We start from the raw sequence: 13,212 nt of genomic DNA, 5'->3' as shown, positions 1-13,212 counted from the left end.
AATATTTTAGGACTTTACTTTACTAATTATCTTTGAAATAGACCTAGAAAACTAATATTTATCTTTTAAAGGATTTTTACAATAAATTTATTTAACTTCAAAATTTAGCTGAATTGGTTAGCTTGCCGAGAAAACGTTTTTCATAACTTTTTTTTTCACGTGTACAAATATTTTTTTCTTTTAGGAAATTAACTTTAGTCTCTAATCTTTCAAATGCAATCAAAAAGTAGTCGGAAACCTACAAAAAAATTATGATAAATCGGCTTTCAAAACTATGTTCCCCCCATTTTTGCCCACCCATTTTTGCCCATACCTAGTTTGTTCGTGTCATGTAGTAAAACACAGGGAAAGAGACTCAAAGCAATAAAATTAATAAATACTAACTTTTTGTTTGGCAATCTGTTTTTAACAAATAAACGATTATAAGATGAGTTTAATTAAACGAGACGTGTTTGACGGGTGGAAGTCAACATTTTAAGATGGCGAGCGGAAAAGCTGGAAAAGCAATTTCGCAGAAAATTAAAAGAATTATTTTCATTTTGTTGTAATTTTATTTATTTATTTATTTATTTTTGCTTTGTATTAAATTACAAAATATTCTTTCATTTTCAAAAATTATTGGCGATCACGCATACTAACTTATTCGAACCATTGCCCCGTCATAGGGTAATGACAGTAAATTACATATTATTTAAATGTTTATTTACAAACACATTTTAACAAAAATTATGAATATTAAAGGTAAAACATATAAAAAAAAATTTCACAGAAAAATACAGAATATGAGATATGCTAGCTTAATGCTTGCTTCCCACATGTTGGGGGCGTTTATTCTGAAATCCATTGGGGATTAATCGTTCTTTATTCTGAAATCCATTGGGGATTAATCGTTCTTTATTCTGAAATCCATTGGGGATTAATCGTTCTTTATTCTGAAATCCATTGGGGGTTAGTCGTTCTTTACATTGGAAGGTTGGAGGTGTTTATTCCGAAAGGCATTCTTTGTTGTCTGAAAGCCATAAAAGTCGGTATTTCAAATCTAAGATTTAATGGTTTACAAAAAAAAAAAAAAAAAGTCCAAAGTTTTAACAGATTGACATTTTTGTTTAAAAATGAAATTATTTCGTTTTATATATATATATATATATATATATATATATATATATATATATATATATATATATATATATATATATTGCAATTAGGAAGGGAAGATTTTATGATTAATGATTAAAAGTAAATTTGTACACACACACACACACACACACACACACACACACATATATATATATATATATATATATATATATATATATATATATATATTCATTTAATCTTCTCTCCAAAAAGGGGGGAAAGGGGAACAGGAGAGGAAAGAAAGAGAAATGGGGAGCCAGCTGACCCCTTTTGAGCCTCGCTTCTCAAAGCTGTATCGAGGGAATTTTTAAAAAAAAGAATGAAAAAGCGATTAAAATTGCGTTTTATTCAATTTACGGGGAGAAAAAAAAAGTGGAAAAATGATTAAAAGAAAACAGTGTGATGGTTGAATACCCTAGAGATTAATTACGTTCAAACTCAGGAGGCATTCCTCTTGCTTGCAAAGGGAAGATTTTCTAAGTCGAACGTGAATAGTCTGTAAGATCTTAAGGTGATATAGTGAATGAGCACGACTCAAAATAGAAAAAGAGTCCGTGCTAAAGTTCGCTGCACACAACGCGTTTTTAAGAATTGAAGACCCGTATGTGTTAGTAACAACGTCCGTTGTCCGGTAGGTTCCATTCCTAATTTTACTGGGCACATGTTGGATTCTTCCATCTAATCTTAATGTCGTTCGATCCAAGTAGTTTGCATCGCAACCACATTCAAAATTGTAAATAACGTTACTATTATGGTCGGGGGGGGGTAGAACGTCTTTTCGAGAAGATGGTAATAAAGTTCTCGCAGAGAACACAACGCGCACATTGGCAGCAAAATAACATCCATGAACTGGTGAACTTATTTGTTTGGCAAATTTCTCACTTACTGTACCCAACCAAGGCAAACGAAGATAAATTGGACGTTTGGCCACTATATTCTCTTTAATTTGAGAGAATTCAGCCAATTTTCTTTGCCCGAGTATTTTTTTTTTTTAAAATATAAATTGATAGTTGATTATCTCTATTGGTCACTTCTGGTGTAGGTGTGTCAGAAATTTCGTGAAAAATATTGAATAATTCCACCCGTCTTTACAAGCTTATAACTCCTCGAAAAATGTAATTCAAGCCATAATTTTTTTCAATTAAAGGAGCAAGGCCCAAGGTTTCATAAAAAAAACAAAAAACAAACAAACAAACAATGTGTTTTCTTTTAAAAAAAGGTTTTAAACTTCGGACTTTACAGGTAAATATCTAAAAAACACTACTTTTTTTGTTTAAATTTTACTATATTATTTATTGGTCTTTTATCTTCCATTTGTGATATATAAAAATTTGGTGAGTAAATTAATTATTTACTTTTTAATAGACACTTGAAAATATTGGAGGGGCGTGAATTTAAAGAAAACGTTTGTCTAAAATATTATATTCGGTTTATTGGAAAGAGCATAAAATTTCACATTGACCCTGAAAATATCGTAAAAATTGAATCAATAGAAAAATTTTGATAGATGTTTAAAGTTTAAAATTTGAAAAATACTGAGCTCGTAAAATTCAATTAATTTCATTACTGTTTTTTAAAAAATAAAAAAAAATATTTCCATTACTTTTAAAACAACTTTAATAGTTTACTATAGAAATATAATCCATAAAGAAAATAAACAACCCACTTTTAAAAGAGAAATTACGAGTTTTTTTTAATATTTTATTCGCAGTTTCGTGTTAGGGGTGTCAAAAATTACTGCAAAAATTCTGATACACCAAATTATTATCATAATTGTTTTTTAATAGTTACACACACTAGTACTTCATTCTTTCAAGAATTATCAGCGAGGGAGTTAGAATTATAACCAGTTGGGAGGCTCAAATCCGGCCAGAAAGATATCTCTGAATCCATTAGCAAGGAACAAACCACACGGCCAACATTAAGCAAGAAATAAAGTTAAAGCATAACTGTTTAGACGGTGAGAGTGAAATATATTTTATTAGGTGTAAAACAATTACCTTCCTAAAGAATCATGATCTGCGCACGTGAGCTTAAGTGAGCGACTTAAATTACAACTTAAAATTATCAACAATGAGAACCAAGTTCTTAAGGAGCTGACATAATTATTACTATAATTATTTTTTAATGCCTACAGACACTAGTGTTTGATGATTTTTGGAATTATCAGTGCAGAGAGTTGCGATTACAGCCGGTTGGGAGAGTTAAACCAAACTGTGAAGCCATCGCAGACTCCATAAGCAAAGTACTAACAACACAGCCAATGATAACTGCAAGAAATACAGTTGAAATTAATATTTATATAAAGCGTAAACGTTTAGATGGCAAGATTGATCTTATGATTATAACATCATGGTCTGCACATGTGAGCTTAAGTGACTGACTTTAATTTTAACTTATTGTGCTAGTTTATTTCAGCTGCTTGTAGGTGTCGCCTTAAACATGGAATTTCTAGACAAAGATTTTCTTCAGATAACATCATACACAGCTGTGATCTTGGCAACAGACAATTGTATTTCTTCCTCGTCGGCACAGATAATATTATCTGGCTGAACGGCAAAAAAAGTCAACAAAATATCATTCACTGTCTGTACTCTGGCATCCAATTGATATGGAAACGGTCGAGAAACTCTAACATTGTTTTCTTAGTCTCCTGCTGCAATGACAATCCAGCATCTCTTGCATGCTCTCCTGGCATTCTGTTCTTTCTTCTGATTATCCTCTCTGTAGTAATATCAAGTTATTCACATTTTGCAAGTGCTTGTTTAGCAGTATCAGAATTTTTGTAGGAATTTTTGACACCCCTAACACGAAACTGCGAATAAAATATAAAAAATCTCGTAATTTCTCTGTTAAAAGTGGGTTATTTATTTTCTTTATGGATTATACTTCCAAAATAAACTATTACAGTTGTTTTAAAAGTAATAGAAATATATTTTTTTTAAAAACAGTAATGAATTTTCCGAACTCAATATTTTTCAATTTTTAAACTTTAAAAATCTATCAAAATTTTTCTATTGATTCTATTTTTACGATATTTTCAGGGTCAATGTGAAATTTTATGTTCTTTCAAATAAACCGAATATGATATTTTAGACAAACGTTTTTTTTTAAAATTCACGCCCCCCCCCACATTTGTGTAAGTGTCACACATTTTCAAGTTTCTCTTAAAAAGTAAATAATTAATTTATGTTTAATAGTTCTATATATCACAAATTGAAGAGAAAAGGTCAATAAATAATATATTCAAATTTAAAACAAAAAAAAATCTCTTTTTTAGAAATTTACCTGTAAAGTCCGAAGTTTAAAACCTTTTTTTTTTTTAAAAACACATTGTTTGTTTTTTTTGTTTTTTTAATGAAAACTTGGTCCTTGCTCCTTTAATTGAAAAAAAAATTAGGGCTTGAATTACATTTTTCGAGGAGTTATAAGCTTGGAAAGACAGGGGGTCGAATAATTCACGCCTCTCATTTTGAAATGTCTATTAAAAAGTAAATAATTAATTTATGTTTGATAGTTTTATATATCACAAATTGAAGAGAAAAGGTCAATAAATAATATATTCAAATTTAAAACAAAAAAATCCCTTTTTTAGAAATTTACCTGTAAAGTCCGAAGTTTAAAACCTTTTTTAAAAAAAAAAAAACACATTGTTTTTTTTTTTTCAATAAAACCTTGGTCCTTGCTCCTTTAATTGAAAAAAAAAATTAGGGCTTGAATTACATTTTTCGAGGAGTTGTAAGCTTGGAAAGATGGGGTGGAATTATTCACTATTTTCACGAAATTTCTGACACTGCTAGTGCTTGTTGGACAGCACTGTCAACAACATTCGTACGCTGCTCTTTCAAAAAGACCTTGAGAGCCCATAGTTTGGAAACAGCTATGTCCATCGTAATACCTGGTGTTTGCATGTATTTCAGAGCTCCGTTTACTGCTTGTAAAACGTCATTCCAGAAATAACAAGAAAGCAATGACAGAAAAGTCGCGTATAGCTGGCACCGGATTGTGTCATTATCAAGGATGTCAATAGATTGAATAAGACATAACGACAGATCAGCTTCTATAAAAATGGCGTCTTTATTTACATCTGACAAACATGAGTACACCGGTAAGGGGGCGTGACTCCAGCCGGTGAAAACTCCTGTTCAGTCCCTCATGCAACATCTTCCCTTTTCTCAATAATAAAACAGAAGATAAAGACAAACAAAACAAAAAAAAAAAACACAACTAAAACACAACAAAAAGTCTGATAAAAATTAAATCAGTCTACAAAACACAGTGATCTGGGCATTCCTTGGGCTGACTACCCTCCTACCTAACAGGGATTATTCTGCCCTTTCACTTATGTTGTGAAATCCTTCAATCCCACAGGATCTCTTATTATTCTTCCTGACCGTGTTGTCCGCAACCTTTCCGGACTTGGTTTTGTTGGGGATGGGATCGGGTTGAGGTTTTCTCTTATTTCACCTTCATATTGAGGTGGTTCTGAGTTACATATCTCTTCTGTACTCTGCCCTGTACTCTTGAGTAACTCGCTCTGCACTTCATATGGCTGGTGTATTCCTGATGTGAGTGGTGGTGTCTCTGCAGTTTTCTTCAAATCTACTCTATTCCGTTGATATAAGTTCTCATCCACTTTTACATGGTATGATCGCTCATCCAGTCTCCTCCATACAACAGCTTTCCTCCACTCTTTTTGACCATTTATGTGTGGTTTCATCCGTACTACATCTCCAGGATACAATGGTTTAAGTGGTTTTACTTTGTGGTTGAAAGAATGTTCTTGCCTCCTGCGGTCTTGCTTCACTGATTTTCTCAGATTTTTGGGCAATTCTGGCTTGAGCAAATCCTCCCTGGTTGAGAGAAGTGTTTTTGTTCTCCTTGACATCAGCTTCTGAGCTGGTGATAAGAGACCTTTGGCTGGCGTATTCCTGTGATCCAACATTGCTAAGTATGGATCAGCCTTATCGTCCATCGTTTTCCGACAAAGGTTCTTTGCCATCTTTACCGCAGATTCCACTTTGCCATCTGCCTTGCTATTGTATGGACTGACAGGTGTATGTGTAAAACACCACTTTTTTGCAAAGGTAGAAAATTCCTGGCTACTAAACTGAGGCCCGTTATCAGTTATGACCTGATCTGTTATTCCATGTTGTGCAAAATGGTGTTTAAGTTTAGTTATCACTGTCTTTGCTTGTGTATTGAGAAGATGATCGATTTCCCAGAAGTTGCTCATATAATCATCTGTGCACAGATAGTCTCTATCTGCAAACTTAAAGAGATCTACTCCCACTTTCGCCAGGGTCTGTCAGGAACTTCATTGACCATTAATGGTTCTACCGGGTTGGCCACTTCATATTTTCTACATGTGGGGCACTTTGACACATAGTCTTTGATGTCACTGTAAATATTTGGCCAATGCAAGCATTCTCTTGCTCTTCTGCAACATCCTTCTACTCCCAGGTGTGTGGAATGCAGCTTTTCTTTCAACACGTGGAATTACTACCCGGTTTCCTCTGAAAATTAAACCATCTTGCACCGTCATTTCATTCCGCATGTTAAAATATGGTCTCACCTGTGGGTCAAGATGTATTTTTTCTTCTGGCCATCCTTCCAGAATTACTTGCTGTAACTGCTGCATGCTTCTGTCTTCCTTCGTGGCTGAGAGCAGTTCAAGCAGCCTTCTCTCTGTTACAGGAATATATTCTGCTTCCTTGACATCATCTTCATCGTCCATATCTTCACTGCTCAATGCATAAATGTATGCTCTTGATAACGTGTCTGCAAGGAACATTTTCTTACCTGGATGGTACAGAACTGAGCATCGTAAGCCTGTAGTCGCATCAGCATATTTTTAAGTCGTTTTGGGCATTTCACCAATTTTTTTTTATAATCGCCTCTAGTGGCTTATGATCGGTTTGCACTGTTATCTGTCGACCAAACGTTTATTGATGAAACCCTTCACATGCGTAGACTACTGCTAGTAGTTCCTTTTCAATCTGTGCATACCGAGTTTCAGTGCACGGCTGGTATAGGCTAGGGGTTGACTTTCTTGTAGTAGTGCAGCCCCCATGCCCTTCTCACTTGCATCGCATTGGATGACCAAAGATTTGTTGGGGTCATAGTACCTCAACACTGGTGCCTCACTCACTAACTCTTTAATTTTCCCAAAAGCCTCTTCATGGATTTGGGACCATGTCCATGGCACATCTGCCTTCACTAAATTTCGAATTGGGGCCATCACATCAGATATGTGTGGTAGAAATTTTGCCAGGTAATTCACGAATCCAACCAATCGTTGCACTCCTTTCACATCTGTTGGACACAGCATCTCTTTTATGGCTCTTACCTTCCCAGGATCAGGAAGTAAACCATCACTGGTTATTATGTGTCCCAGGAAAGATATAGACGTTTGTTGTAAGTTCAATTTTCCAGCATTCAATCGCATCCCGCGATCACGACATCTCTGCAACAGTTTCCTGAGTTTTAGGTCATGATCACTTGTTGCTTCTTCCATCGTTTTACCCTTCCCAATCACCAGGAGATCATCCGCTTTGTTAACCACCTCCTCCAAATCGAACACATTGTTATTAAGGGTCATTTGAAATATCTCTGAAGCTGGAGAAATACCGAAAGGTAAAACCTTCCACCGGAACCTACCGTATGGTGTAGCAAATGTTGGTCTGTTTGTTTCTTCCATGCTTCCTTCCGACATTTTTTCTCCACGTGACGTGCGTACGAATTATAATTTTAAACAAGAACAATAAAGTTACTTATCTGTTTCTGCAAATAACTTTCCGCTTCTTATCCTTTTGTACATCTTACTTAGACATATCTTTATCCCACTCGCGGCCACCATGTGTCATTATCGAGGATGTCAATAGATTGAATAACGACAGATCAGCTTCTATGAAAATGGCGTCTTTATTTACATCTTACAAACATGAGTACACCGGTAAGGGGGCGTAACTCCAGCCGGTGAAAACTCTTGTTCACTCCCTCATGCAACACACGACACCTCTTGACTCGTCGTTTTCTTCGCCATCACACAGAGCTTCAATAGCTTTTACAAACTTGTAAAACCTCTGTATAACTGGCTTCACTGCACCAGCATGTGCACTCCAGCCAGTTGTGGAGAATCTCCTCACTCTCAACCTGTGTACTTTACTAATACATCACCACGATGAGTCAACAGAGCGAAAAAGGGTACAACCTCAAGATTCTAAAAAAAATGTTACACGAGAGGGAATGTTAGAAGACGAATGTTTCCCACAAAGGTTCAAAGAACGATTAGAACAAAGTACAAAAAACGACCCTTGGATTAATATCCTTGATCTTTTTTTTTTGCACATTACCGTGGATAGAACTTAATATCTCGTCCTTTTTTTTTCTCGATGCAGTAGCTATTTACCTTTCAAATGCAAAAAGTTCAAGAATGACTCCCGTACTTAAACTGGACAATCGCTGATATGTACATATATTATTACTGTCGATATTTGATCTGCATGCGAAACGTATGGTGTGCTATCGAAAAGTATACCAACGTACTTTGCATTCTTTATATCATCAACGAATTCTTCAACGAGTTTATAGTCGGGTCACGACAAAAACATCACCTACACTTTGTAAGTTTCTCTAATTTCCTGATTATCAACTGGTTTATGTCCCGTTTTCCAATTTTAACATTCTCATTGACGGAGACAAAAGTTCACACACCCGCACCATCAGATGGCAAATCTCTAACTGGCGAAAATGTTGCCATCTTCAAAAAACAAGCAAGAACTTTCCCGAGCTAATGCGCAAGTACTATTCAATCACGTGATACAACAATCATCATCATCATCATCATAAGAAATAAACAAAAAGAAAGAAGAGGAAAAGAAAGGAAGAAAGATTAAGCAAAAATAAATTCCTACAAAAAAAACTTTTCTTCTGATCTTGCTGTCGTGGCTGTTTGTCACATTTTTATATGTACAATCATGGTCTCTTTGATTATTAAATGGATCTTATATTTATATAAGATCCATTTTGTAGACAAGGCACGCAGTAGCTAGGTATTATTTCTATATTGGTAATCAATCCAAGTCACGCTAAAGTTCTTCTGTCACTTCTTACAGTCCTAAAAGATATTCTAATTAATCAACCACTGTTTTCGGTGGCTAGACACTTTCCTGCGCCTTGCTCATTCTTTATCCGGGTCTGATCCGTAGGATAAGTGTTCATAGATGCTGGCTTAGTTGGGTCCTGTAACATTAAGTGGGAGAGAATTCCCCGATTGTCACTTTGGGTTGGGAAAATTTGGGAGCATAATATCAAAACTTTAAAGTTCTGCCTCTACAAGATTATTAGAGATATGCTAGAGTATTATATCTTGCTAATTATTGTCTCTGATACAGAAAGAGCAGTGTACAACCGACCCCTTACTTATCAAGAAGCCGATGAAAGGCAATCAACTAATATCACATCCAGCATGTTCATAAGACCCAATGGGAGTGCAGGCGGGCAGGCCTATTATTAAAACTGGGAAGAAAGTTAATTGATATAAGTGAACTGCAGAACCAATTGTTGTCAGATTTGGTACAGGGAATATCTTCTTGATCTTAGAAGAAGGTCGGCAAGATCTCAGATATCATTCCAGAACTGTATTCAAAGGAATGACGTTGTCTTATTCAAGAGCCCTCTTAAACCACGACCCTTTGGGATGTTGGGTACTATACGAGGTCTTGCCAGTTCAAGATTAAGTGGTGAGAATGGTCCGTCTAAAAGAGAGTGATAGTCTCATGAAGGTTTATTCGCTAAAGAATTTATATCCAATGGAAATTTCTCAGTTTGATAATGTTGATGAGAGTGAAGCTTACAATGATGGTGTCTTCTGGCAGCAGCTAAGCCCTGGCACTTTTATGGTCGTCTCAGTAAGGAGACGGCATAATTTAATTGTGCCTTACCTGAATGGATCTCCAGTGAGCCAAATTATGATATACTGACTCCTACGCTGAGTGGTACCATTTTTATTGTGTTGGCATTAAGTTGGCTCCGCCCACAAGGTAGAAGTGGTATTGCAGTGATTGTGCATCACAAAGAAGGCGAAGAGGAAGACCTCATCTCCTGAATGGTCTTGAGTATGACAATAAACTACAACCGACAGGGGAACCTCAGTTAAGGGACAGAATGAGGGTACTCTTAACCATGTTACCTCCAGGTGGACCCCGACAGAGGCCTAGCACCTGTTCATCCCCCTGCAAGGTCGTGCAAATTTAATTTTTTCTTCTGAATTTTCATTTACCTATATATATATATATATATATATATATATATATATATATATTAATTTTATTTATACAAACATTAATGGCTACATATGTGCATACATGTTTCTGTAATCACCCACGTTGGGGGATTACGTCTACAGGCCAAGAACTACCTTCAAAAATGACATTTCCACCAAATACATTTTTCTACTTCGTTTATCAAGTTAAAAATACAACCTGGGTGGGAGTCAAAAAAACCAAAAAACGGTAAAAGGATGAGTGAGGTCTCTGAAGATGATAAACATCTTTTTTCTTTTCCCCTTCCCCCATGTAACCTAACTTAAATTAGGATAATGGAACTGCTATAAGTACAACTAACCCCCATCAAATAAACCCCCCCACAAAGAGGATAAGTGAGGTCACAACTATAATCATACCCATATGGGTTACGTAAGTCACTTAATGTTCTACTTCATCGAGCAGTTATGTTATTACTAGCCGAAATAAGTACCTGTATGAAGGTATATTTGAACTAAATGAGTAATAGATCGTTTTGAGTGAAGCCCGTAATAATGTATGCATATGGATATTTTTGGGTGTGTGCATGTATGGATATATGATCTTTATAGACCCGGGTAGGAAAAATAATTTATTAATATATAAAAAAAAAAAAAAAAAAAAAAAAAAAATAGAAGAAATAAATAGATGAAAGAAAGTAAGGAATGAAGGGTGAATGGAAGAGAAAGGAATAAGGGTATTAGTGTGAATAAGCAAAGATGAAGGTAAGTACTACAATATATAAGCTTATATACTAGGTTTATATAACCTAAATACTCTGATTTCTGTCATATGTTATTATATATTATTATTGTGTCGTGATACATCTTATGTATATCTGCCTTACCATCGAAAGAATCTTTGTTAAATATGAGGATAACCCTATGAACTTCATGCTGAATTCAATATAAATTTTTACGTAGTGTCAATTTTGACGGTAAAAACCTACAACTTAAGAAAGTGTAACAAGCGGAAGGGGCCATGAAACATAACTAGAGATGTGGAATTTGATAGAAAAAGTGAATTTATACAGTAGGTGTATTCATGTCTGTTACTACTTTAGATGTATCATTTGGTGGCACGGCACATGTATGCATGTATATATATATATATATGTCTATATTTGTGTGACTTTGGATATATAGGTGTATTTTACGTATGCATGTATGTTTGTATGTTTATATATATATATGTATATCTGTATCTATGTATCGGTGTGTATGTTTGTATGTGGATGTGTCTCTGTGTCTATTGTATATAGATGTATGTATACACACGTATATTTCTGAACTATTAGAATAGGCTGCCTCGTATAGAATTGTTGTAACAATATAGATTACAAAAATGTATGGATGTCCGAATGTTGTTTATATATATGTTATATATGTATGTATGTGTTGATATGTATATGTATGTCTGTTGTGTGTGTGTTTATATGTATGTATGTGTATATATATATATATATATATATATATATATATATATATATATATATGTATATGTATGTATTTATGTATGTATGTATGTGTGTGTTTGTGTATATATGTGTATATGTATGTATATATATATGTATATATGTATATATATATGTATATATATGTACACCCGTCTGTAGTCGGGTAGCATAATATTGCATATACGAAGATGTTACCACGCTGCATAAGTAAAGAAAAATACTATTATTTGTCTATGTATGTCTGTAATGTGTGTGTGTATATATGCGCGGGTGTAGATAAATGTTAGACATTTATAAGTGTATTGATACACGCATATAGGTACATGTGGGGTTTAGAAAACTTTCGGGTTTATATTTATTCACATTTTGTTGGTTTATTTGTTTTAATTTAATTTTACTTTATTCTTATTTATTTATTTCTTATTTTTTATTTTTTTATTTTTTTATTTTTTTATTTTTTTATTTTTTATTTTTTTATTTATTTATTTTTTATTTTATTTATTTTTTATTTTTTATTATATATTTTTTATTTATTTTTATTTATTTATTTATTTATTTATGTATTTTAATTTTATTTTTATTTATTTATATTTTTTTATTTACCTTAATGTAACTTTTACTTTATCCTCTATGTAGTTTCAGAATCATTGTCTAGTTTCAGTAAATAAAACAAAGTGTGTTCAGCATGGATTCGCTTTTGAATATATTGGTTAATGTGTGTATGTGTGTGTTGGCAGTGTCTGTGTATGGATGTGTTATGTGTGTGTTGCGTGTATGTGTGGGTGGAGGTAGATTAAAAAGGCACCGGTCAGTACTTGGTTGACCATAGCTAAGGTTATTAACTTACAGACTCTAAGACAAGAAAACTAAACTCTCAAGTACCCTATGTCATAAAAAGCCAAAAGTTAGGTTACATGGGGGAAGGGGAAAAGAAAAAAGATGTTTATCATCTTCAGAGACCTCACTCATCCTTTTACCGTTTTTTGGTTTTTTTGACTCCCACCCAGGTTGTATTTTTAACTTGATAAACGAAGTAGAAAAATGTATTTGGTGGAAATGTCACTTTTGAAGGTAGTTCTTGGCCTGAAGACGTAATCCCCCAACGTGGGTGATTACAGAAACATGTATGCACATATGTAGCCATTAATGTTTGTATAAATAAAATTAATATACATGCTCTGTTCACTCATTGAGCACTATTTTGGTAGACACGTGTTGTTTCATTGGATGTACTTCTAGGAAACTAAACTCTACTGGCTATATATAAATGCTCCTGCATAGTTGAGCACTTTACTTCGTGTCTTCATAAAACGC

Source organism: Euprymna scolopes, chromosome 45 (genome assembly GCF_053919585.1).
Source record: "Euprymna scolopes isolate OS-2025 chromosome 45, ASM5391958v1, whole genome shotgun sequence".
Taxonomy (NCBI): domain Eukaryota; kingdom Metazoa; phylum Mollusca; class Cephalopoda; order Sepiida; family Sepiolidae; genus Euprymna; species Euprymna scolopes.
Note: the sequence above shows the minus strand (reverse complement) of the source record.